Source organism: Toxorhynchites rutilus, chromosome 2 (genome assembly GCF_029784135.1).
Source record: "Toxorhynchites rutilus septentrionalis strain SRP chromosome 2, ASM2978413v1, whole genome shotgun sequence".
Classification (NCBI taxonomy): domain Eukaryota; kingdom Metazoa; phylum Arthropoda; class Insecta; order Diptera; family Culicidae; genus Toxorhynchites; species Toxorhynchites rutilus.
This window is the reverse complement of record NC_073745.1, coordinates 336757238-336782432: the sequence shown is the minus strand read 5'-3', so window position 1 is coordinate 336782432 and position 25195 is coordinate 336757238. Positions and strand designations below refer to the sequence as shown.

The 25195-nt window shown below is 37.9% G+C and overlaps 1 protein-coding gene across 9 annotated transcripts in view; it reads right to left on the bottom strand.

Annotated features, from left to right (window-relative positions):
• Positions 1–25195, bottom strand: part of LOC129764465 (prominin-like protein) — a 142711-nt gene that overhangs the window by 100494 nt on the left and 17022 nt on the right. The window contains exon 2 of one of the 9 annotated variants that reach the window (XM_055763563.1): positions 17256–17337. The exons of the other annotated variants lie outside the window; for them this stretch is intronic. The gene's annotated coding sequence lies outside the window, so the exon portion shown is untranslated. The remainder of the gene's footprint in view (positions 1–17255; positions 17338–25195) is intronic. 9 annotated transcript variants of the gene reach the window in all.

The following is a 25195-nucleotide window of genomic DNA, read 5'->3' as shown; positions in this document are numbered from 1 at the left end:
CATATTTTTCAGTGTGCTGCCTCCTGCTCAACAGAGTGAAAACACAAGAACTCGCAAACGAAATACACGGAGCACAAGAAACACACGTCCACATCCGACGGCCGCTCGATTGAAACTCAAAATGTTTATTTTAGGACAACATTTCTAAGAGCATAGGCTTCTCATAAATGCAAAAAAAATCGATTTCGTCGACCTTTCAGATCGGGGTCTCACTTTGATGGAAAAAAGACCGCAATGGGTCCGAAGACGTGGCAAAGTGATATTACAGCATAACAACAAACCGATGCACACAGCAATACCGTGAAGAACGCCATAAAAACCCTCAACTGGGAAACGTTATCACACTCGCCGTATTCTCCAGATCTGGCCCCGTCACCAGTGTTGCCACACGTACATATTTATCTGGAATGGTACAGATATTCAAGTTATTTTTGGTACAGATTCTGTACGGTGCAGAGTACATATTTTCGTCAAAAAGTACAGATTGGTACAGATTTTTCCACGCGTGAAATTTCATACGTTTGAACAAAGCAACATTGAGGAACGCGACGACTTTTACACGGCCAGTATCGCTTGGTGCTGCTGATCATAAATGCATTTACAATGCAATGATTGATCAGTATCATAAGAACGAAATTTCTTACAAGGATCGTCTAAAAAGAATTCGCATCGGACGGTGCGACGTATGTTTTGCTCCAGATCAACAGATTGAATCGTTTGTTTCAGACTGAAAAACCTGAATTCACGATGCTAAATGAAGAGCTGAAAGATTTTTTGTTTGATCATTCTCACTAATATCTGCGAGGAATCTTACGTTGTTTCAATGTCCAATGCTATTGTATATGAAGATCATTTGAAAAACGACAAGAATGGAATAGCAGCAGAAGAAATTATCAGAACAATAGACAGCGAAAAGCAGATTAATTCAAAGAATATTTGTCGCAGTTTTTTCGTTGAGCTGATCAAACAAATGAAAAAAAGTACGATTTTGATGATTCGGCGCTCAAGACTGCGGCAATGTTAAATCCCAGTAATTTTTCCAATTCGACCAGCATTAACGTTGTGTTAGAAACGTTTCCAGGATTCTACAATGGGAATGTACAAAATTTAGAAAATTAATTCCGAACCCTAAAGATAAAATTACTCCGTAAGCAAACCACAATTTCAGAAAACAAGCATGAGCAGGGTTGGTGGACAAAAACTCGATACGTAAAAATAACTGATCACTCGCATTTTCATCGCTTCGATGCCTTGTTTGTATCGTTCTCACTATGTTTCGCTCTTCGACAGCTGTCGAACGATTTTTTCTGAATATAACCAGAACAAAAATATGCTTCGAAATCGGCTCAGCAACGATACGATGAACGCTATTTTGAGATCAAAAGATTTGGTCAAACATCATGGCGGCAGCTCGAAAATTAAGAAAAAATTATAGTGTGCAATCTGGATCCAGAAAAACTATGTATAAGCATCATCACACGAATGACTGGCAAATGTAAATGTAGTATTTGTAGTAAATAAATGAGTATATTTTTCATGCTAATAAATTATTTTTTTCTCTATAACGAATATTTTCGATGGTACAGATTTTTGGAAAAAAAAGTACAGATGAGAAAGTTTTTTGATTCCTCTGGTACAGATTTAAACGTGGCAACACTGCCCGTCACATTATCAAAGAGCAGCACTTCGCTCAATACTTGTACTAAGCGGCTAAAAGCATTCTCAAAGCAGCGAAGCGATAAAATTTTTAAATAACTCTCGATCCGAGCATTCATGTCAACTGTTGATTGCTCGCTGTCTAGAGCTACACTGAGCCTATTGAATACCTAAGTAGTTTTTCAGCAATTCTTAGCAAAATTACATCTCCAAAGCAGCTAATTCCCAAAAAAATCCACAAATTTTGCCTCACAGCATCTTTTGCAGAACGGCAGAAGAAAATCAGAAATCAGTTGTGCTGTGGTGGCGGAGGAGATAGCAATCGCAGTGAAACTTTCACTTTTCACTTTCAGTTTCCAACCGAAGAACACAACCCTTACCGCGGGAGAATACCTTTTTCACTTGCAAAATGCTGTACTTTGACGACACTTGAAACAATTTACGAAAATTGAATGATGAATCGGAAAAGGTCACCAAAAATGCTCCTAGACTTAAACACACTCTCCCCCGGCAAACTAACTTTAAAAATCAATCTGCTTTTCATTATTTCGAATTTTTTTTTGGAATGCATCAAACTTTTTGAAATAAATCTTTAATTAATGTTGTTATTGTTATTACAGGTGTCAGTTGGTTCTAATCAAATTGGCAGATATTAAATTTTCCAGTTGTGTTTACATACTGAACCTTGGGTTTCAACACAATCTCATTTTAAAATGGAAACTAAATTATCTGGCGGCAACACTCACCGAACCGCACGAATCGCTCGGCCACTGTGAACAATTTGCTATTTCAACATAAATTCTGCCTACCGAGGAATGCCAAACCATTCCAACCTAACCCAGCAAAACAAATCTTGACCCGCTTGCAGCGGCAGCTGTTCGGACATATTAAACCTTCCGAACACATCACTGCTGCGGTTAAGGGTTGCACATATATATATACCGTGCGTTCGAAATCGACAGTTGATGGTCGACGGAACGCATTTTGCTCGGTCAGGCGAAAAACGGGAGATAAGAGCTGACAGCGGAAATCTTGTAACATAAACATGGAGCGCACACACAAACACAGTATGAACATTTGCTAATCTATATGCTTCGCTGGAAAACGAAAACCGAGATAGCCAAGATGATTCCAAGCTCAGAGAACCATTCGAAGGCAATAGATTGCGAAAAAAAGATTGATGAATCTCGCCGTACGTTGTTTGTTGAAGAAGACATTCACATATATGTTTCTCGACAGTTAATGAGTGCCATTAGATCGCTTCCAGAGGAGGCTATTAATCATTTTCCATCGGAAGTTTCACCGAGTGGAGTTGTGGACCATTTTGCAACAGAAATTATTCTTCGCTCGATCAATTTATTTGTTGAGTGATATCCCAAATTGTAAGGATGATTATTGCACATTCGCTCCTCAAGACATGTAACCATAAATATTCATCCCGGTTGATCAAATAATCAATGGCGTCAATTTCTACGCCCAGCCCAATTGAAAATACTGGCGTCAACGCCTCATGGAGCGGTCCGGCTCAATTTGGCGCGTTCAAATAAAACAGAAAATTGCGCACTTTACCAAAACGTGGGATATGGAGGTAACACCACCAACCGTGTGCAGTAAAAGTAATTTCTCGGCCCGTCGCTTCCAAATTCGACGCTTTAGGCGTCATCCAATGACAGCTGGCGGGACGCGGTAGCATTACTTCTCCGGCAGTTTTCCGTTCCGCATAACTCCGTTGAGCGCCAATCTCGGGGTAAATCCGGTAAATGTATCAATCTCACTCGGAGCTTAAACCGACAGCCAGTCAGCAGCGGATGGGCAAATGAAGTAATTTGCTAAACTTCGCTATTTATCCTCTCCATCGCTTGCGGGGTTTTATTATCCACCACCATTAGCCTGATTTAAATAGAAATTATATTCGCAAACTGCATCTTTTCCATGCCACAGCTTCCATAATACACTTGGTGGGAGATACTTCAACCAACCGCTGGGAGGGAAGGCATATGCTGTTATCTTGTGGCAATTCATCAAGCTCCGATGTGACACTGCCTGTGACGCACTGATTTGTGGTGTCACATGTGTGCACATTCATAATATATTTACGACATCAGCACTCTGACAGTTGTTACTTCTCTCGGTACGACGGACTATTGAGATTGCAGCAGCACCATCATGCTGCAGATGGGAATGGGATCTGCTGGGAGAACTTTGGAACTACATTCATTCATACTTTTGCCTCAACCCTCAGAGATAGGGCTTCTTGCAAAACATAATACCCAACGCCATGTCGTCATTGGCAAACCACAGAGTAGGGCAATTGCATTAGCAGCAGACAGACTGCAGGTGGTAAAATAGTTGATAGGAACCCAACCGGATACCGCGGTGAGATGATTGCTGGGTGCTGAATTCTTGCACCCCTCAGAATTGAAACGGATAGCATCCATTCTTGGATGATGGTGGTCATTTTCCCGATTCACTCCGTCCAGTGGTAATGAGCGAATACATTCAGGTTAGGTCATGTTCCGCCTATGGGTGTCAATTTTCGTTTTCTGTTTCTTGCCCATGAGCAAATTTAAATGATTGTGTTGTGTTCTGGAACTAAATACCCAAGAATGACAACACTGTCTCCAAAATGGGTGTCTAGAAACATAATTACACATCTGCATTAAAAAAAGATTAAATCTGTTATCGTTTGAGAGCAATTCACATACCAGATTCTGCAAGTGAGAAGTCAGAGAGACCTAAATTTCGAGAATATGGTGGGTGTTGCAATAATCTGTATTTGAATTCAATGATTTTTGCAATGGATTTTCAAACTGTGGGAGGAGATTTTATTTTATTTTATCCAGTGTCCCAGTATTCCCAACACTAAATAAATTCCAAAAATAACACAATGAGCATTACAGCTCAAATAACCAATCATTTTTCAGCCATTCCATGCCATGTTATTTGAAAAGATCTAAGTTTTAACAAGTAAATTGGTCTTGCCTAGGGGCACGGACGGGACCTTGACATAAAACTGTGATTGTGGTAATTGCATTTGAATTAAGTTTTTTCATTGTTCAAAATCGGTTTTATTGTTTCTCTTCTGATACATTCAAATGGATGCCCTGAAAAAAAACCGTTCCTGTATGAACTTGTATCCTTTAAGTAGAAGGTGGAAGCTAGCCATTGTAGTAGTATAGGTAAACCCACGAGTAAAAATGAGGTTATAGTGTTTGTGAGAGAAGAGCAAAGCACACGTAAATAGATCAATCCACTTATCAGACTGTGTGGAGCTGCATTGACACGAGTCAATTTTTTTGAAAAAAAAACAATTCAATACTAAAGTAAAATATATGAACGATATGTTCCGATGAACTATTGCAAATATAAATATATATAGAAGGTGCATTTGCATACACAGCCTTAACGCTTCTCTTCGTTGGCCGAGGAATTTTGATTGATGTAATACTTTTCCGTTTACTGTTTTTGAAAGCATAGGCAGCCGTGGCAGTGTTCCGAGCTCTGCAATACAATTTTCTTACCCAATGTTAAAGTTGCTAAAACTTACATTATATCCCATTAATCGTAAACATAATAATTGTATTGATATCAACACAATTTTATTCTATTTATTTTCATGGCATGAAACGCTATAATTCAGGAATAACATTTTATTGAGTGGTTTTTATAGCTGTTTCGATGATGTTGTCTGGCATCAGTGTCGAAATAACGATGCTTTCACCAATACAAACAAAACCATTGCCGAAGATTGAAAAACGAAAATTTAACTTTCAGAGCACTTGCTCGAGTTTTCCGTACAGTGCGACAGCAGATGAAAAATTAACATCTTGTGAGTAATCGATTAGAATTTGGTTGATATTACTTGATGGGAAGTGTGCGAAAACGATCATTTTCTTCACACTGTTTCGCAAAATTATTGATTTTCGGGCGAGGGGTGAGAGAGGGAGATGAAAGAAATGAGCGCCATTGTGGCAGCCATTTGTGGCTAGCTTCCATTTTCACCTTAAACGGGTCAGATGAGATAACGTGGTAGGATCCAAAACTACATTCTGTTCAAAAATCTACACAAAAATACCATTAATGCCATTACTTTAATGCCATTTTCTTCTGTTTATTCAATTATGCAGAAGAAGACAAGGAGTCAACATTCATCATTTTTAAACACAAGTCTAAATAGTTAACATCTACATGAATATAAGCATTAGTCAGATAATTCTATGACTACAGAAATATACTATAACTTTATAGCCCGGTGATACATATTGCGTACTCTATGGCCATGAGTGCTCTCTTGGGAAGTTCGTGTAGCTGCTGTAGTGAATTGATCTCATTGGGTGCTAAGTTCTGTTTCTGTATAGGAAGGGGAAAGGAGAATGGACATGTGCATTCGAGGGAGTGAAACGGGTTTCTTAGGAAGATATATATGGGGAGCATAATATTACGATCGCGACTACTCAAACTATCATAATCTGATATGCTTGGGTATACCCTTTCGAACTTCTAAATCAGCAGCCTGTAAAATTCATTGATTGCATTTTTTACCTAACCAAAGAACATGTTCGATATTATCACATCCTGCACCACAATTACATGAATTGTTAGTAGCAAGACCTACACGATAAAAAACGTGAATTGAGCACGAATTGATTGGGCAACATACAATACAATAACTGATAAATGCCTATTATCGGTAAATGGAGAATAATTCATTATACGCATCCACTCACATTGTGAGGTAACGCCCGAATTTAGACAAAAAGATTGCTCGTTGCGTCGGGGAGGAAAGCGAATGGATAGTGCAATCGAAAGAAAACATACCCATTTTAATCGCCAAATTGTGAGTTTTTTTTTACTTTATTCACTTTTCACGTTCTAAGCGAAAAAAATGCTGGATAAATTTCCTGTTTAATGGTATATAGCACAACATATGTCGCAATAAGGATTTTGAGTAATATGCGATTGAAAACTCTTAATGAATCGTTACATTTTTCGTAGAATAAACCCCCCATATAGAAATCAAAGACATAGTCCTATATCAAAATATTTTTAAAAATATAACGCCCCCTTTCCCTAAACCATGTAAACTATTAGATGCAAATACAATCAATAATTACGAAAACATAAACCAAATTTCTTGGAAGTGTAATATTTTTCTAAGAAGACTAGCTTATTGGCGTTTTTTGAAAAAAGGGTAAAAAATCAATGATTTTAAATCACTTTCTCGGACTATCGGATAAATTTGAAAAATCATAACTCAAAACCGATAAAAATCACATCTCTGATTTTTGGACATGTTACGTAAAAAAATCGACATTCAAGAATTGTTTTTTTAAAATATAGCGCCACTATCCCTAAGCCATGAAAACCATAAAAAACAAACAAATTCGACAAAAAAAATTAGAGGAACAGAGTGCGAAGTCCAAAATTTCGAGTATTTTTTTCCATGATATAACTGAAAAATACATATACATACATATGGGATGTACATCATTTTAAACCTCAAACTTACAGGTATTAAAACATTTTACGTACCGTAAACCGGGGGCAAATCGATCATGATTTTCAGAAAACTGTAAATATTTCGGATTTTTTTTTAAATTTATATCCAATTATTATTTAAATTGGCACTCTTGCCAAGATCACAAACCGTTGTAAACATTTTTGTTGAGAAATTTCCGTAAGCGTTAGTTTGGAAAATTTCTAGAGGAAAAGCTTTGCAAAGCTTTGGGTGAAATTGATAAATCTATGTTTTCACGATTAGTGCACAAAACTGCACGATAGTGCACAAAACTGCATAGAAATTCTCTGATTTTATGATTTGATAAATGGTGATAAATGGAGGTCATCTGGAGACCATCAAGGTTATCGTAATGTAGCCAAAGTCCCTCGAAATGGTGTCCAATGTGCTAGTTCTAAAAAATCATGAAATTATATATGTCGCACGATGAAATTTGGTTCTGGTTATAGGGAGATCACTTCCCTCGAAAATCTTATCCGGAAAACATTCAGGTTGGGGCAACAAGTGACCTCTGTAGGCTTGAATTGTCTGTTTACATCGCCTTTTCAACTGTTTTGGATGAATTGAGTTGAGATCAGTACTGCACCTAACCGCTGCTTGTAAGTTCGAGTCAATTTTAACGAAAACAAAACTTTTTATCTTGGTTAAAACGAGACTCAAAGATTTTCCGAACCCAGGATAAAATAGTAAACAATCAATATGGTTACTACTGAAAGTAAACATTATAGTACTGTTAGAGTAGTTAGTCTTGACGTAGGACTACGTCTTTCATTGGTATACTGAGTGTAAGTTCAATGTTTGGAAATCGAGAGCGTCACGCCGGAGCTTGATAAACACTTCATTCGAAGGATAAAATGTCTACACGTTATATGCTAGTAACTTATTGATCAAAAAACTTGTTTCAATAGCTTTAAAATTGCTTTCAAAACAGGCTATTAAAACCACACAAATCTATATACACTCAGTTATGATTGTGCGCGGTTGATGTACGATCGGTGGAATCTGTATGTTTCCCTAACACAGACCTCTAATCTGTGTGTGTTTCCCAAACACAGACTTCAAACCAATGAGCCTGGGGAGAATCCACACGGAAATCCACTCAGTTATAATTGTACAGAAATTGGAGCATGTTATCGCTGTTGTGGCGAGGCTAGCTTCGTTCATCATGAAAGCGCTGATGAACTGTGTCATCAAGAGCCTGTTTTTGCACACAAACGGCATTGGGACGTCGGCTTCGTTAAAGATTGAAAACTGAAAACCTAAACACAGAACACGCAGGAAAAAATGAAAGATTCCGAATGCTTATAACTCGTACATTTCTTACTGGATCGGAAAGATGTCAACTGATAGGGAATATTTCTACGCGTCTATCGCAATTAATAAAATGTTATTTTTCATTAGATAAACAATTTAATAACTGTTATCTAAACGCCCCAACTGCCTCGTTTTGATTGGCCCGATTTACGGTTTCTCCACCACAACCATCAAAACCAAGTAGCCTTGGAGAAATCGGCATTGCAAATACATGGAAATCGGGGATATTTTTGTTCCGACTGAAATGTGTTTCCCTAACACAGACTTCGAATTCATGGAGTGTGGGGGATTTTTCGTCAGAGAAATTTCCTTCTGACGCTTGCACTGTGGTCACGCGTATTCTAGAGCTTGCCCCTCGGAATACATTCAAGGCGTGTTATTTGGCTTAAAAAATCTCAACTAAGTATCAATAAATGACGCTAGTTGATGCATACATTGAGACGGCTAAAGTTCCACAGGGAACGTTAACGCCATTCAAGAAGAAGAAGAAATACATGCAAGTTGGGGTTATTTTTATTCCGACTGAAATGCGTTTCCCTAACACAGACTTCTAATTCATGGAGCGTGGGGAAATTGGCATTGCAAATTCATGCAAGTCAGAAATTGTTTCATTCAATCAAAAAAATAATCAACACAAACAAATGATTGGTAAGCTGAGATACTCCCACGTCAACCTTACGGTTATATCATAGATATAACCCACCCGTTTTTTTTTTCAAAATATGTACCGAACACGATTTCTTAAAACTACTGGTGAAGTTTTGCACCATTTTTTATGCGGTCCCTATCCCCCGCACAAAAAAAAAGTTTGCCTGTATGTTTGACCGGTTTCGCGACATGCGGCCGGGCATTGCTTTCCAACGAATATCTGGAAATTTGATTCACTGGAATAATAATCAAGTTACGCCCTCTTTTGTAAAACCGAAGAAACTTACAGGTACACCTAATAGTAAAAAGTTGGTGTTTATGTGACACAACTGTGTTATATATATTTTTTTTTATCCCATTTATTTATTTATTAGGCTCATTTGCATTTTAGCTGTAACAGAGCCGGGTTTTAATCGTGTACATGTACATATGTTTATGTTTCTATAAATTGTAAATTACACAGTAGTTTGTAGTAGCCATTTAGGCGTTAAGTTTTCTGTTTCATTACATTATGGTAAATTACACAGTAGTAGCCATTTAGGCGTAAGGGTATTATTTCTATTCTTCCATTGTTCAGCAGACCGGACAGCGGAGACAGTTGATATTGATCATTGTTGGGTTATTTATAGAACAGCAGCCCGATGTTTCTTGCAGAGCAGAGCAGTTGTATGGATGAATCGATCTTTGTTCCACCGTGGACCGATTTCCATCGCTGATGATGGTTGCGTGGACGTAGTTATTCTATAACAACACAAAAATGGTAAATTGAGAGCCCTCAGTTTGAACTCACGATCGATCGCTTGGTAAGCGAACGCGTAACCAAGTGGCTACGAAGACCCCCCTATGTGTTATATATTGTAACAAACTATTTTTCTAACGTGCTTGGGTGTATGAAATGAAAATTTTTCGCATCGCGAAAATCATATTATTTTCCAGCAATTATTGCTCGGTCGCAGGAGGCTTCAAACTCAGAGAGTTCATTCGCCTCTAGTTTATCTTCTAAATTTCCATAGTCACCCACCTATTCTTTAACCAACAGGATGAATATTTAAGCAACTGTCGAGTGGCGAAAATCAATCAGTATGTTCCGAACTGTGAGGGTACTTAGAAGGGCCGCTCCACCGGTAAACGAGGAAGTAGTAATCCCAATCAGGACGCTGGAGAAACACCACGGTTTGTGCAAACAAACGGCGATGCGTCTGGTTCGCAACATTATTTCAAAAAAGGCTAGTGAATTGGCTTTAATTTTATATGTCGATCATCACAATCGGTTGAAGAAAATAAAGGAGGGAAACAATGATTTTTCGGACCACCCTCAGATGGAAATTGACATACTAATAAAGAATAAAAAAAATGCATGTTTAATATATTGCGTGAAGAAACATAACCACCAATTTTCACGAAAATCAAAATAATTGGACATTAATTGCACGTCTTCTCACTGAACGATTTGTGCTTGATACTCTTTGTACCTGCAAATCGTGATTGCGCTGTTCTCACAATCGTACAGCAGCTGCATGTGCTTATCGTTCCTCTCGAGTTCATCTTGCAAGAATTCGCGAAAAATATTCCCGAAACTATTCATTCGTTTAGGTGCGTCCAACCTTTTGCGAAACACAGAACAGGTTTGTTTGTTTGTCACACCTGTTTTGTCCCTCTCGTCGTCGAGAATGGTCTAACGATTTTCATAAAGTGGTAAAATTTTAACAGCTTAATCTATATAAATAAAAATAGAAGTCCAAATGTGTTGCTAAGGGCAAAACCCAAAGAGGAAATGGTCTGACTTGAGCCGTCTTTATTTTGATGTATTTGTCTCTGCCCATACATAAATATAGTGGAAACAAAAATCGGAAAATTCTGAAATAAGGTCGGAAAATTCGGAAAATTTAATTCCCATGTGTTCGCAAACTATATCATGATAAGCGTTTATTCGATGTTTGCGCTAACGAAATTGAACTTTGGTCGGAGGTAGGAATGGTTTTTCAGGCGAAATAACGCACTTCATATCTTATATCTATATAAATAAAAATGGAAGGCCAAATGTGTTGCTAGGCGCAAAACTCGAATGAGGAATGATACGATTTGAGCCGTCTTTATTTTATGGTACAGTGCGGACTCGATTATATACAGTTTTTGTTTTCTTTTCACTGTATATAATCGAATCCTGTATATAATCGAGTCAAAAAAGTTTTTTATTTGTTTTTATGGATGTAAAAGAGGAATTTGATTTTTGATTTATCCCCTTAAAGTCAGAAAACACCTTTCTCACATGAAAAAAATATATTTATCCAGATTCTCTCAGGAGGTGATAGACGATCATATTTGATGAAAAAAAATCCTTCTACGCATAAGTTCGAATTTCAACAATGATAGTTATACAACTGTTGCCTCAAACTGTCTCTACATTACGAAGTACGCTACGGAAGTCGATTCTGTTACTTTCAAACATCTAAATTAGTGGATTTTAATAACATTTTGGAAGTGAAAAACTTAAAAGTTAATAATTTTAATGTAATAATTAAAAGAGATGAACAAGCCTACGGCTGAAAGTCTCTATAATAAAGAATAAGAATAATTGCTTCTATCAATCAAATTGAAGCACTCCAACCGCTCTACAATTTGTTCTTTGACACCCAACTTCTATCTTTCTTAATTTGGCTGCAATATCGATACGAGGGTCACTATTTATATTTCGGGAATTGGCAACACTGATGTCATGTGAGTCCATCTGACGGTTCCATCGAAAAGTTTGACATTTTTGACGATATACGTACTCGGAATATTTTGTCATACGGACGCTATTTGTTTATTTTATATTTAGTTGAAAGTTTGGTCTCGGCAAAAAAATGGAACTGAATCGTGAACATTTTCGTGCGATGATTTTTTACGACTTTCGACGTGGATTATCACAACAAGAGTGCGTCAATCAACTTAATTTGACTTTTGGCGATGAAGCTCCATCAAAAATCACTGTGTATCGCTGGTATAGTGAATTCAATCGTGGTCGTAGTTCGCTGTCCGACGAGTTTCGTGAAGGTCGTCCAAAATCGACTGTAGTGCCAGAAAACATCGATGCTGTGCACGAAATGATTAAGCAAGATCGTCATGTAACCTATTGTGAGATTGAGGCATCCCTAAGCATTAGTTCCACCAGCATATATGCGATTTTACATGAACACTTAGTTGTGCGAAAATTATGTTCACGTTGGATCCCACATAACTTGACAATCGCTCAAAAAAAAGGCTCGTGTCGATTGGAATAAATGCTTTGAAAATTGGTTTAAGCGCATGCGCAAAAGTGTATCGATCATCGTGGCGAGTACTTTGAAAAACAATAAAAATATATTCGCAGCTTAACTATTTGTTTTTGTTCCTATTCCCGAAATATAAATAGTGACCCTCGTATAAACAATTCCTGGTGGAAATTGAAGCAAAATCTTCAAAAATCACAATTTTCACCCCACTGTACATGTAATAACCACTTAAATCACACCTTAAAGTTGAAAGGTGTTAATTTCTTCTTGAAATAAGTCATATTTGAAATATAAAACAAAATTTCCAAACAGCATATAATCGAGTCCAAAATTGTATATAATCGAATCACATATAATCAAGTCCGACCTGTAGTTGTTTCCGCCGTAGATCAATGTTATGGTGAAAAAAAGTTCTGAAATTTTTCGAAAAACTGAGAGAAATTTGAAAAAAAATAATATTCCCATATGTTCCACAATGACATTGCTGTTAATTCAATTGGATTTTGCGTTTGCGGAATCAAGCTTCGTGTTCCGTTAGTGTAAAGTGAAAATGAGTCTCAGGTGAAAAATAAAAGTTATTAATGATAATTTACTTTTCTGTATCAAACATGTATTCCCTGTAACGGAGAAACATGTTATTTGCAAATGGATCGAGAATCTTGAGCGAAAATTATGCCTGAAAATAAATTTATATTATAGTGGTAGAAGGAATAGGAAATTTATACTAAATGGAAATTGTAAAGAACCAAATGAAAGTTGTAAAGAACAATCAATAGAGAGTTCCGCGATTGAACCCACGAACGTTCGCTAGATAAGGAAACGTGAATGTTCGGAAGAATTCATATCAAAAAATAGTTTTGGGCGGGACGGAGTTCGCCGGGTCAGCTCGTATTGTATGAATGTAAATCGCATAAACACAACTCCAATATCAAATGAAGCGAAGAGAGTAACCAAACATTCTCAAAAACAAATTATTCGTCGCTCTCTTATCTAGCAGTTTACTCATTCGAGCAAGTTTTTTATCAATCTTTCTTGGTTTCGTCTTTCAATGTGCAAACCAAGCCGCGAAACACGTGAAAAAATCGAAAACCAGTTGCTTCTGGCGCATGTTTGGGTGCGTAACAACAAAGAAACAGGATGTGCAATCGTTATCAGAACGTTGTTGCGCATCGTTGTGCCGCAGATTGCCGCTTTCAATAAGACCTATCAAATATTAACAGAGAGCTTGCAGGTGATAAGCTATTCGCAGAACGAGCCCTCCCTCCGTTCGAAGAAGTTTATCATCAGTGTATTTCATCCGGCTATCGGGGGATTCTCCTGAACCGAAATCAACATTATTATGGCAGGCGATGAAAAAACAATCCCACGAACTCGGGTGAGAGTAAACGAATCATTCATCAGCTGATAACGGGAGGCAACGTTTGACCTTTCTGATGGCTTGCGTTCGATTCAAAATAAAACCATAAATTTCACTCTCCCATAAGTGGAAAATCTAATTTACTCAAAAGGGGTCACACTTTCCGCTGTTACTTTCTCCATAGCAGCGGCGGATCCGCCAGCAATCTAACAACAACAACAAACACCTGCGGACCGTTTGAAAATCGATAATCTCACCAGAAAGAGCAGCAACGCAGTAGCAGGCAGGATTCAGGTCGCTGCCGTAATTTTGTTCTCTTTCCGCTTGCCGTATCTGAACGTTCCAGGCGAAACAAGTCGAACACTGAGAGCTGAGCGCATCTGTCGCATGAGGTGAAAGCTCTTCCAATTACTACCAAACGTTGCAACAAACCCACCCTCTGTGCAAGTTTAGCGCCAAAATTATACAACTGACCGCAACAATGCGAGCGACTCACCGATATTTAGGACCGTAATTCCAACCATAAACTTTCGAATCGTCGCCATTCGCCATGGTGTTGGGAACATGCTGAGCTCACACTGCATCTCGTTTGAAACTCGGCTGGCGACATACGGTCTGCGACCTGATAGCAGCTAACATTTCAGGCAATCATTTTAATACCGGCGCCCTCAATCCCTTACACTCGGAGAGAGCGAGTTTTACCAACTCGATCCCATAGTAGTTATCATATGTACCCCAGGTGGTGAAACCAAGCCCCCGTGTTGGAAGTGAAATTTTTCTACCTCCGATGCTCCAATTCCGACACATGATATAACTCGCTGAGTGTGATACCACATGAGTTTTTATTCTGTTCCTGCCGAAAGACAACAATCCTCTCGAAAGTGAGACAATTGCAAGCTTTGTTGGTTTCACACATTGTGTGGGCCCGTATTATTGCCTGCCGATGCCGGTGCTATATGCACCTTCGGAACTGGTTTTTTTCTGCGGTCGACAGAAAAGGTCACTGGCGAATGAGTGGGGGCTGGCCATGCCGTCGGCAGTAACATTAAATTATAAACATCAAAGTGTTGTTTCAGTAGTTATTCTTGGAGCCAATAAGGTCTACCTTGACAACATCAGTAATCATGTTTATTTCTAAACACAGATTTGGGAAGTGAGTTAAAGAAGGTTCAAAACTCGTATGTTCTTAGTCATAACTCACCAAACAAGGCTCTTGTATTGATTGTAATTGTAATAATCCTTCACTTCCAGTATGACCGCTGATGGTTTTTTTTTGTTTCTGACTTTGGTTCGCCATTCGCAATTATGGCCCACGAGATTAATTACTCAGCAGCAATAATTGATTACCAGCGATTGTTAGCCAACTTTATCAGCACGCAAAACTGAGTTGTCGGTGACCCAAATCGGGAAACATCTTCCTGAGGCGATTTTCCCAACGAAGACTTCATTCAAACTCGCATGATTTATATCCCGAGGGCTAGGGACTCATTTTATGAATATGAACATTAAAGACTTTCTACTTTCGAAGAAATAAATACTTTTGCTATTCAAAGGAATTGATGGCAGCATCATTCGACCGCATTTTCAAGTACTTAATTCGACATGTCTATAGAGTTCTTCTACTCTAAGCTTTGATACAAATTACGCTGTATTCCATAGTTGATTTCAGTTAAATTTCCTATCACGAACAAATTTCGCGGTTTTAGATCCTACGATCTACCTTTTTTTGCTTCGTCACTCTGCTCTTAGATTTTTATTATAATCACCAATACAACAATGATTAATCTCAGCAATGTTTCACTATGTGTATGACATAGTTGTCCTTCGTAATTCCTCGCATTTTTTATTGATTTCACTGATGATCAATGTTTATTGTTGGTATTCCCATCAACGCTCTACGGAATTGATGATTCAAATAGAATGTCTGATTCATTCAATATTGTTTTTTTTTTTGCGTTTTGATTGGTGAGCACAAATCATGTGAATTATTTGTTTATTCAAATTCGCAACGGCGCTATCCTCTTCCTAACTAAACCCAAGATCGCAACAAATAAATCGGAAAATCCCAACTTAATGTACATACAGTAAATCGGCAATATGACATCTAAATCGCAGTGTGTACCTCTAGGATCGATCATGTATTTGATGCTTTGAGGGTTGCGAAAAATCGAAGCAACTATTTTTCAGAAGTATGCTATATGCCGCCGAATGGTACAACATATCGATAATAATCAAATCTGTTTTAAGCAAATGACCAAGTAAGCACAGCAAAAGATTGCATAATTGCCTGGACGATCGAAAACATGCGTTTTTCATACCCTCCGTGTCCCAAAGTCGCCATGACCACAGGACATCTTCGAACGACAGGCTCACCAATATTAATATTATTCTAACATTATTACATTATTCTAACAATAGAAGCAACAGAAAGACGAGTTAGGCTTGTCTGTTACTGTTAGTTTTAGAACAGTTGAGAGACAGAAGCCTCCGTTTACACGAAAACGTCTCCAAGCGCGACTAAATTTGTCAATGATTATCTCGATCGATTCAGGCCTGAAAAAAGGCACAAGATTCTATAATCAGATGAAACAGAACTTAATTAAATCGGACAAGAAAAGCTGGGTTCTCCGTCTTATGTACTCTGCTTGTAAACCACAATACAATAACATTCTAAAAAGGACGAGAAAATATCATGGTCTGGGGAAGTGTCTTCTGGCACAGAGTGGCTCCAGTCCACTCATGTTGAAATCATAGAAAAAGTAATGTTAAGACATGTAGAATGGGAAATTCCACTAAAATGGCAACCCGCAATGAGAAAAAGTGTTTACAGAATCGTTAAATTGATGTTATGCAATATGACCAATACAGTACTCCGAACTGATTCCGATGGAAAACCTGTGACAGATAGTCAAAAAGCCCGTGGTCCCGCTGAAAACCAGGCAAATCAAAAGCTAAATCCAGGCAGCACAGTACGTGCCGGAACTTCGTAGTGTCAATGCCGAAGAGAATGCGTGACGTGAAGATATTAAGATATAGATAAAGCGAAGTGGAAATCAGAATCTATAATATAATCCTGAAATCAAAATTGAATATGATCCAATATCCAATAAATCCCACTCTAGACGGGTGAAAAAAAAATCAAAAAAGAAAAGAAAAAAAAAGACTAAAATGTTGACAAATGAAAAACGGATTCTGGATTCTGAAGATTAGAAAATTTGAAATCGTGAAACAATAACCGCGTATAAACCCTTATCTAGAATATGCAACAAAAATTGTTTCTTATCGTGCTCCCGTGCCGAGTGGTTAGCGTCCCACATTATCATGCCGGGGGTTCGGATACGATTCCCGTTCTGGCCGGGGGATTTTTCCTCAAAGAATTTTCTTCCGACTTGCACTGTTGTCACGCGTATTCAAGAGCTTGCCACTCCAGAATACATTCAAGGCTCGTTATTCGGCATAGAAATCTCAACAAAGTACTACTAATGAAAATGACACAAGTAATACTTACGTTGAGAAGGCGAAAGTTCCACTGAGAACGTTGGTGCCATCCAAGAAGAAGATTTCAGAGAATCTATGGCTTTCGTCAGAATCTAAAACCGTTATCGTAAATGTAGATATAAACATGGCATTTATTTAAAAAAACAAAAATAAAAAATGTAATCTGAAATATAAGATAAATACAAGGCTAGAATCTAAAGTTTGAAATGATAGGTGCAGGAAAACGACGGTCTGTCATAAATGAAGGGATATGACATCTATGTCATGAATACACAATTTTATGTTTAAATGGACTTGCGACTTAATTCAGCATTTAAAAAATTTAAAAAATTGAAAAAGACGGCTGGGTAATGTCGGAGACATAACCGGAGAGACGTAGGACTGCACCAAGGGGTGTCCATTATTCGAATATCATGGAACACAGATCCCAGAATGACCAACTTTTCATGTACAAAAATACAGAAACAAATCAAAGGATAAAATAAAACCTCAGCACTCAGCAAACACTCAAACGTTTAGATTCAAATACGAAAAAATCAAAATTTGTCATGCAAATGTCGTGCGGTGCAAATGTTGCAGGGGTTTATTGTTCAGCCGGCAACGAACACACACTTGATGGCAAGCATATCGTAATAGGAATTTACCGTCTGGTATCGTGATATAATTGGGCTTTGCACTCCTCATGAATAACTGTGTTCTACTAGTCAAGTCCTTCATTTGATGCCCATATTGATGGGGTTTAGAGAAAATATGTAATCCACCATTTTGTGGTGGCGGCCATTTTGGATTTGCATTTTTCATAAATAACTGTGTTCTACTAGTTAATCCCTTTCATTTGATACCCATATTGATGGGACTTTGAGAAAATATGTAATCCGCCATTTTGTAGCGGTCGCCATCTTGGATTTTCAAGATTATGAAATACGCAGTTTGCAGAAATGACTGCAGAGATAAAGGTGTGTTCCAAATTTCAGATCAACCGGTCAACAGGAAAAGGGTCAAATTTCAATTAATGTGGTACAGCGCCATAGACAAACATGTTACATACAAACATACAAATATGTTACAGCTGAATAAAACCGTTTAAAAACACCAGCATTCTATCAAATCGAGCGCGATTAGTCACTCATACACCGGCGCGACGCTTCCACCGCTTTTAACACACTTCGATAGGCTCTCCTGCTCCACATCCCATTGAAACTCCTGTTTCTCACTCTTGCGGTATCGCACCGCATACATCCCCGGCAAATGCAGCAATCTCTTATGCTGAAAATCAATTTCAAGATAACGTCTTTCCTGCTTGGCGTCCGAATGTGGCCAAGCCCCATCATCGCTCACTTTATATAGCCATATAGTTAACGTTGTAGCGACCGCCTATATTTATTTATAATCTCTTTTTTGTCTCCCTCCTTCATCTTCACCATACGTTTCGCCCGTACCCATGGTTGCTTGTAACGAATAAAGGGTGTGTCACATCAAATTGCATCACGGAAAAAACGCCGTAGAAATTTTATTTTTAGGAATTATATCTTCAGCTTTCGCTTATAATCAGATAAGAGTGTATAGATCACGTTGGCCATGCTTCACTGTCAATTTTTCGTAAATTTGGAAAAATGTCGTCGAATGAAAAAGAGCGTCGTGAATTAATCCTGTGCACTCATTTCGAGAATCCGGAGTTGTCACATCGGGACATCGGTAAGATGCTGAGAATCGTCCGATCCACGATCAGCAGAGTACTAAAACGATACTTCGAGAACCTAATCATCGACCGGAAGGTGAAGAACGGCAAAAATGGATGCTCCGTCAGTGAAAAAGATCACAAGCGCGTAGTTAAGCAGTTTAGACGTGATCCGAGAAGTTCGGTCCGGGATGTCGCCAATAAGCTGAATTTGTCAAGTTCATTCGTCCAGCGGACCAAGCAGCGGGAGGGCCTGCGTACATACAAGGTTCAGAAGGCTCCTAACCGCGGCGAAAGGCAAAACATGGTGGGGAAGACGCGAGCCGGAAGCTGTACACCGAAATGCTGACGAAGCCGCATTGCCTGGTAATGGACGACGAAACCTACGTCAAAGCGGACTTTCGTCAGCTGCCGGGCCTGTTGTTCTTCTCCGCAGAGGACAAATTCAGCGTTCCGGAGGAGATTCGCAAGCAGAAACTATCCAAGTTTGCCAAAAAGTACATGGTGTGGCAAGCGATCTGCTCTTGCGGAAAGCGGAGCGCCTCCTTCGTGATGACCGGCACGGTAAACGGGCAGGTTTACCTTAAGGAGTGCCTACAGAAGCGCTTACTACCACTATTGAAGCAGCACGAGGGCCCGACCATCTTCTGGCCGGATCTCGCTTCGTGCCACTATTCAAAGGACGTGTTGGAGTGGTAGGAAGCCAACGGGGTCACCTTCGTGCCAAAGAAAATGAACCCGCCCAACGCGCCGGAGCTTCACCCAATAGAGAAATATTGGGCGATTATGAAGCAGGCCCTCCGGAAGAACCCAAAAGTTGTCAAATCGGAGGCGGACTTCAAGAGAAAATGGATTTTTGTTCAAAAAAAACTACAACCTGACGATGTACAGAACCTTATGGACGGGGTAAAGAGGAAGGTGCGAGCATACGGGCTTGGGCTCGAAGTATGAATAAAAAGAAAATGCCAAAAGTTGCTTAATAGTTTTTATTTTACTGTCTAAAATTTTCAAAAGGATCGGTCTACTGGGCGAATTTCTACAGCGTTTTTTCCGTGATGCAATTTGATGTGACACACCCTTTAGCTGTTTGCTGCGGGAGTGCAGACAAAATGTATGGGAAAGTAGGGAATTATTTCTTCCAATTTTTCATCAATTTGAACTTTATATGAGCTGAAAAACCGTAATGTGTAGTATATAAACAATTGCTGAGGATATTTCCTATCTATGTGTGTATTTGGAACCAAAATCCATTCATTAATTGAGGAGGTATTAGCGTTCAAAAACTGAACACTTTTTCACACCGAAATATTGAAATGGGCCCCTATATTGAAAGGTTAGACGTAGTCCTACGTCAAAACATTAAACATCATTAAAAATCAGTATTAGATATGTCGAATCTTCAGTTTATCTTGGTTCTAGTATTGGAATCAGAATAATGAATACACCTCTATCGGTCGAATTATACTAGGACTGTCAGCTACTCATTATCTGATCTAAACAGAAAAAAATGGATAATACATTCCCATTTAAATTTTTTTCGAGTAAATAAATAACTGACTATAGTATCAGGAACTGCAACGATGATAATCGAATCGTGATGTAAAGTTACACTCCATAGCCTATAAGATAATGTAAATTAGGTACCAACCTATCACAGGGATAAACATAATTTCCTGTTGCCCTTTTCTTTAGATTCTGCGTAGACATAATTATTATCCATTCCTTGAGCATTTTCAGAGAATATAAACTAAACAGACCAACACAAGAAGAAAAGCAAAACTATTATAAACATAATCATCTTCCTCCACCCCTTATTGGTTAGGTTTCATTATTGTTAAAGTACGATAAATAAATGAGTCTTATGTGAGCATCTAAAAGGAACAGTCTTCTTTAAAAAGAGACCTAGCTTTTGACGCTAGAGTTATATGTAATATGAAAAATTGAAGCTGGGTATTGGGGGCTATATGTCACTATTCGGAGTCTCAATGTAAAGTAAAAAAGTCATAGTGAATGAGTATGTCTGGATAATATTCTAAAAATATATTAAATGGTATCAGAATTTCGGGAATCTTAATATTATATATTGAATCCAAATGCACAATCCAGTAATGAAATGGAAAACAGAAAGTGAAATTTAAGCAAATTGAAAAAAATAAAAATAAAAATAAAAAAAAATATCGGAGACTCCAAAATAGCCAATCTATGTATCTAGACATGAGGAGCAGATCGTGGGATCTGATTTATTATCATTTGTTATTTGACATAAAGAAATTTCGGGTCCTCGACCGATATGGTGGTTCTCAGATTTTTGTGAAAATTGATAGTTTTGTTCCATATCGCAGAATATTAGACTCGTTTTTTTATTGACTACTGGCTGACCCGACAAACTTCGTCCCGCCCAAAATTTATTTTTCGTTATCACATCCACGTTACTAAGCGCACGTTCATGGATCCAATCGCCGAACTGTTCATTGATTGATCAACTAATATACCCTCTAAAATTATTAACTACTATACAAATTCAGTACGACTTCAGTACCAAAATCGGACATTATAGTATTAGGCTATCTGCAGACACAATTCTCGTGCGAGATTTTTCATCCACTTGCAAATAACATGCAAATAAATGAACGCAGCGTATCCGAGAACCCCAGTCTACCAAAAATTTGGGTTTGGACTGAAAAAAGTTTTGGCCGCCTAAATTTTCTCAGGGACCACTGTGCGTCGAGCTCAAAACTAATGCTTAGCAATAAGTTACAATATAATACATACAAATACGTACAAGAGTTCATATGCTACAGTGTTGGAGGAAACTCATATTCGTCACACGTAAAACAAATTGGGATAACACAGCGTTGTAAAGTCAAATGAAACATGCTCATGGAAGTGCGAAATGAACACGCAAGAAATCTGCAACGTTTTCATCCAGTAAGGTTAAAACCCGTCCAAAATGTTGCCTCATATTTCACTCATATGAAACTTCAACTCGCGCTTCCTGTTCTTGTCGAACAAGCGCGTGAACAGAAGAACAAGAATGCACATATGAGGCACACAAACGCTCGATCTCATGTTCAATTAGTTACAAGCATTGCACAGCGCTTCCAGACGAATGCGAAAGGCAACTCGGATCGTTCCCTAATTCATTCTCAACTTAATTGTTCCAATTAAACTGTCGCCACATTCTATTTATTCCCCCACTCCAACGCACAAGACGCCTATTTCTTTCGCAACTCCTTCCGCGTTACAGAGTGGTGGTGGGTGCGGTGTTATTCGAAATATCTCCATTGTCCCAATTAGTTCCGTCGCGCGCGGAATTAGCTGCTTTCGGTAGAAAGAACGGCGCGTCGAACTATGAACCACAAACCGCACTAATACCGCAAGCCGTTACGAATCCATGATGATTGGTGATCGAACGCCTTGCCGAGTGGGTTTAAATTACACCGATTGACTGAAATTGTTATTGGGTATGTCTACATTAATAGCAATACTGAAAAGCAATTCAATACTGATGCTGAAGAAGCGAATTTTGCACAGACTATTTTGCTGGAACAATGCACAATGGTCCAGGAGATGCATTTAAGTGGAAATAAGTATTTAAAGCTTGACAGTTACTCTCTAGACAAAAACTGTCTTAGACAAAGTTGTTACTCAAGATAAAGCGCTCGTTTTTATGTTGTTAAAAATAGGGTGGCCAAAATTGTCGATGAAATAATAAATCCAACTTTCCTATCTTTATAAATAGAGGTAAACATAGTTCGACAATGTTGTAGCTCCAATTTTTTGAGACATCTTTGTAGAACAAAGTTTTTCTCTATCTCTTGAAATAACCGATATAGCGCCTTTTGACGTGGGACTACGTCTAAGCGGAGTATATGGGGGGTAAAATGAAAACCAAACACAGAACCTGCAGGAAAAAATGTAAGATTTTTTTTTTTTTTTATCTATATTATAGTGACTTTCAACTCATTTGGCTGGTTCGTCACTTTTACTTCCATTTTTGGAAGAATGTCGGGAGTGAGAATTGAACTCGTGACCTTTAGCGTGAGAGGCATGGATGTTACCACTACGCCAGATCGCCTCCACAAAAAAAAAAAGTAAGATTCCAAATGCTTATAACTCGAACATTTCTTACTGGATAGGAAAGATATTTGCATCAATCGATACGGAATATTTCTACGCTTCTATCGCAATCAATTTGAAAGTTATTTTTCAATAGATAAACGTTTGAATAACTGTAAAATTTCAAGCGTTATCTAAACGCCCTAACTGCCTAGTTTTAATTGGCCCGATTAACGGTTTCCCGAACACAGACTTCAAAATCAATGTACTTGTGGGAATCCGCTTAGTAAATATACATGCAAGTAGGGGGTATGTTTGTTTCATCCGAGCTGTGTTTCCCTAACACGGAATTCAAGGTAATGTGCTTTGGGGAATCCGCTTTGCAAATACATGAAAGTCGGGGGTATTTTTGTTCTGACTGAAATGTGTTTCCCTGTGTTACTTCAAATCCAAGGAGCGTGGTGAAATTGGCATTGCAAATACATGTAAGTCGGGAGCATTTTTGTTCAGACTGAAACGTGTTTCCCTAACACAGACTTCTAATCAATGGAGCGTGGGGAAATTGTCATTGCAAATACATGCAAGTCGGGGGCATTTTTGTTCCGGCTGAATGTGTTTACTTCAAAATCAAGATGTCATCATACCAAACGTAAAAGGACTGTCATTAAATTCACTTGTAACGAAGAATACAATCTATCACAATGCATGAATTGATCTCACATGGCATTATACAATCTTTTTACTCACAAAGCAAATATATTGAATTCAATTGTATTCGGAAATTGTTTCATTTAATCAAAAATTTAACCAATACAAACAAATGATTGATAAGCTAAGGTAGTCCCACGTCAACCTTACGGTTATATCATAGATATAACCCACCCATTTTTTTTCTAAGTTACGTTAGGGTCACCATGAAAAAAACTGTTTTTTGCTCTAACTTTTATATTTCAAATTTTACATGCAAACTGTCTTCGAAAGATTTTCAGAGCTTACTAATACAAACATTTTTCGATGCAGAACTTGTCTATATTTCAACTTTACTCAAAGTTATTGATATTTCTTCCCAAAAAACACGCTTTTTTCATTTGTTTGTCATTCTCTCTGGGGCAAACATGAAAAATGTTTGTTGACGGAATTTGAATAAACAGAATTCACTCTATATAATACGTGATTTTCAAAACTGTTATTTTTCTGTGTTTGATTAAATTAAAATTGAAATCATGAGTTTTTGGATGAAAACCCATCAATAACTTTGAGCAAGATTAAGATATTGACATGTTCTGCATCGCAAAATGTTGGTATTGATAAGCTCTAAAAGTCGTATGAAGACCATTTTGATGTAGAATTTTAAATATAAAAGTTAGAGTAAAGAACCCGTTATTTCATAGTTACCCTAATGCAACTCAGATAGAAGGCCCTAAAAACAACTTTGTGGGAGATATTTATTGTTTAGACAAAAACTATCTTTGACAAAATTGTTACACATAAGAGAGCGCTCATTTTTATGTTATCAAAAATAGGGTGACCAAACTTGTCGATGAAATTAAAAATCTAACTTTCTTATCTTTATATATAGAGATAAAAATAGTTCCACAATGTTGTAGCCCCAGTAATTTAAAAAATTTCGTAGAAAAAAGCTTATTTCTATCTTTTAAAATAATTGATTTAACGCTTTTTCCTAAGTTTTTCTGCTTTAACTTCTATATTTCAAACTAGCTGACCCAGCAAATGTCCTGCTATATAATGTATTGCTAGAGAATATTTTGGTTGGTAAAAATAACGAATATACTTCAAGAGAGTTTGTATGTTATTGTTCAGATCTGTAAAATTTATCTAAATGATGATTTTCACAGCGAAACATACATATGCGTACCTCTTATTTTCGAATTTTCTCTTTTTATTCTAAATATCCTTTTTATATATAAAGATATGCATAGTCATTTTTTTTTCGAATTTTTCTAATCATCTCGAATCTTTTCCAAAGTACTCTATCATTCTAATTTGGGTGAAGACAAACTGACAAAATATATGGACGACGTAGATCTGATCAGCCGCTCTCCCGTGATGATGAGTTATACGTACGTGGGAAAAACTCTCTTGTATATATAAAGATTCTACATCAAAACTGTTTCCGTACGACTTTTGGAGATTATCGATACCAACATTTTGCGATGCAGAACTTGTCTATATCTTAATCCTTCTCAAAGTTA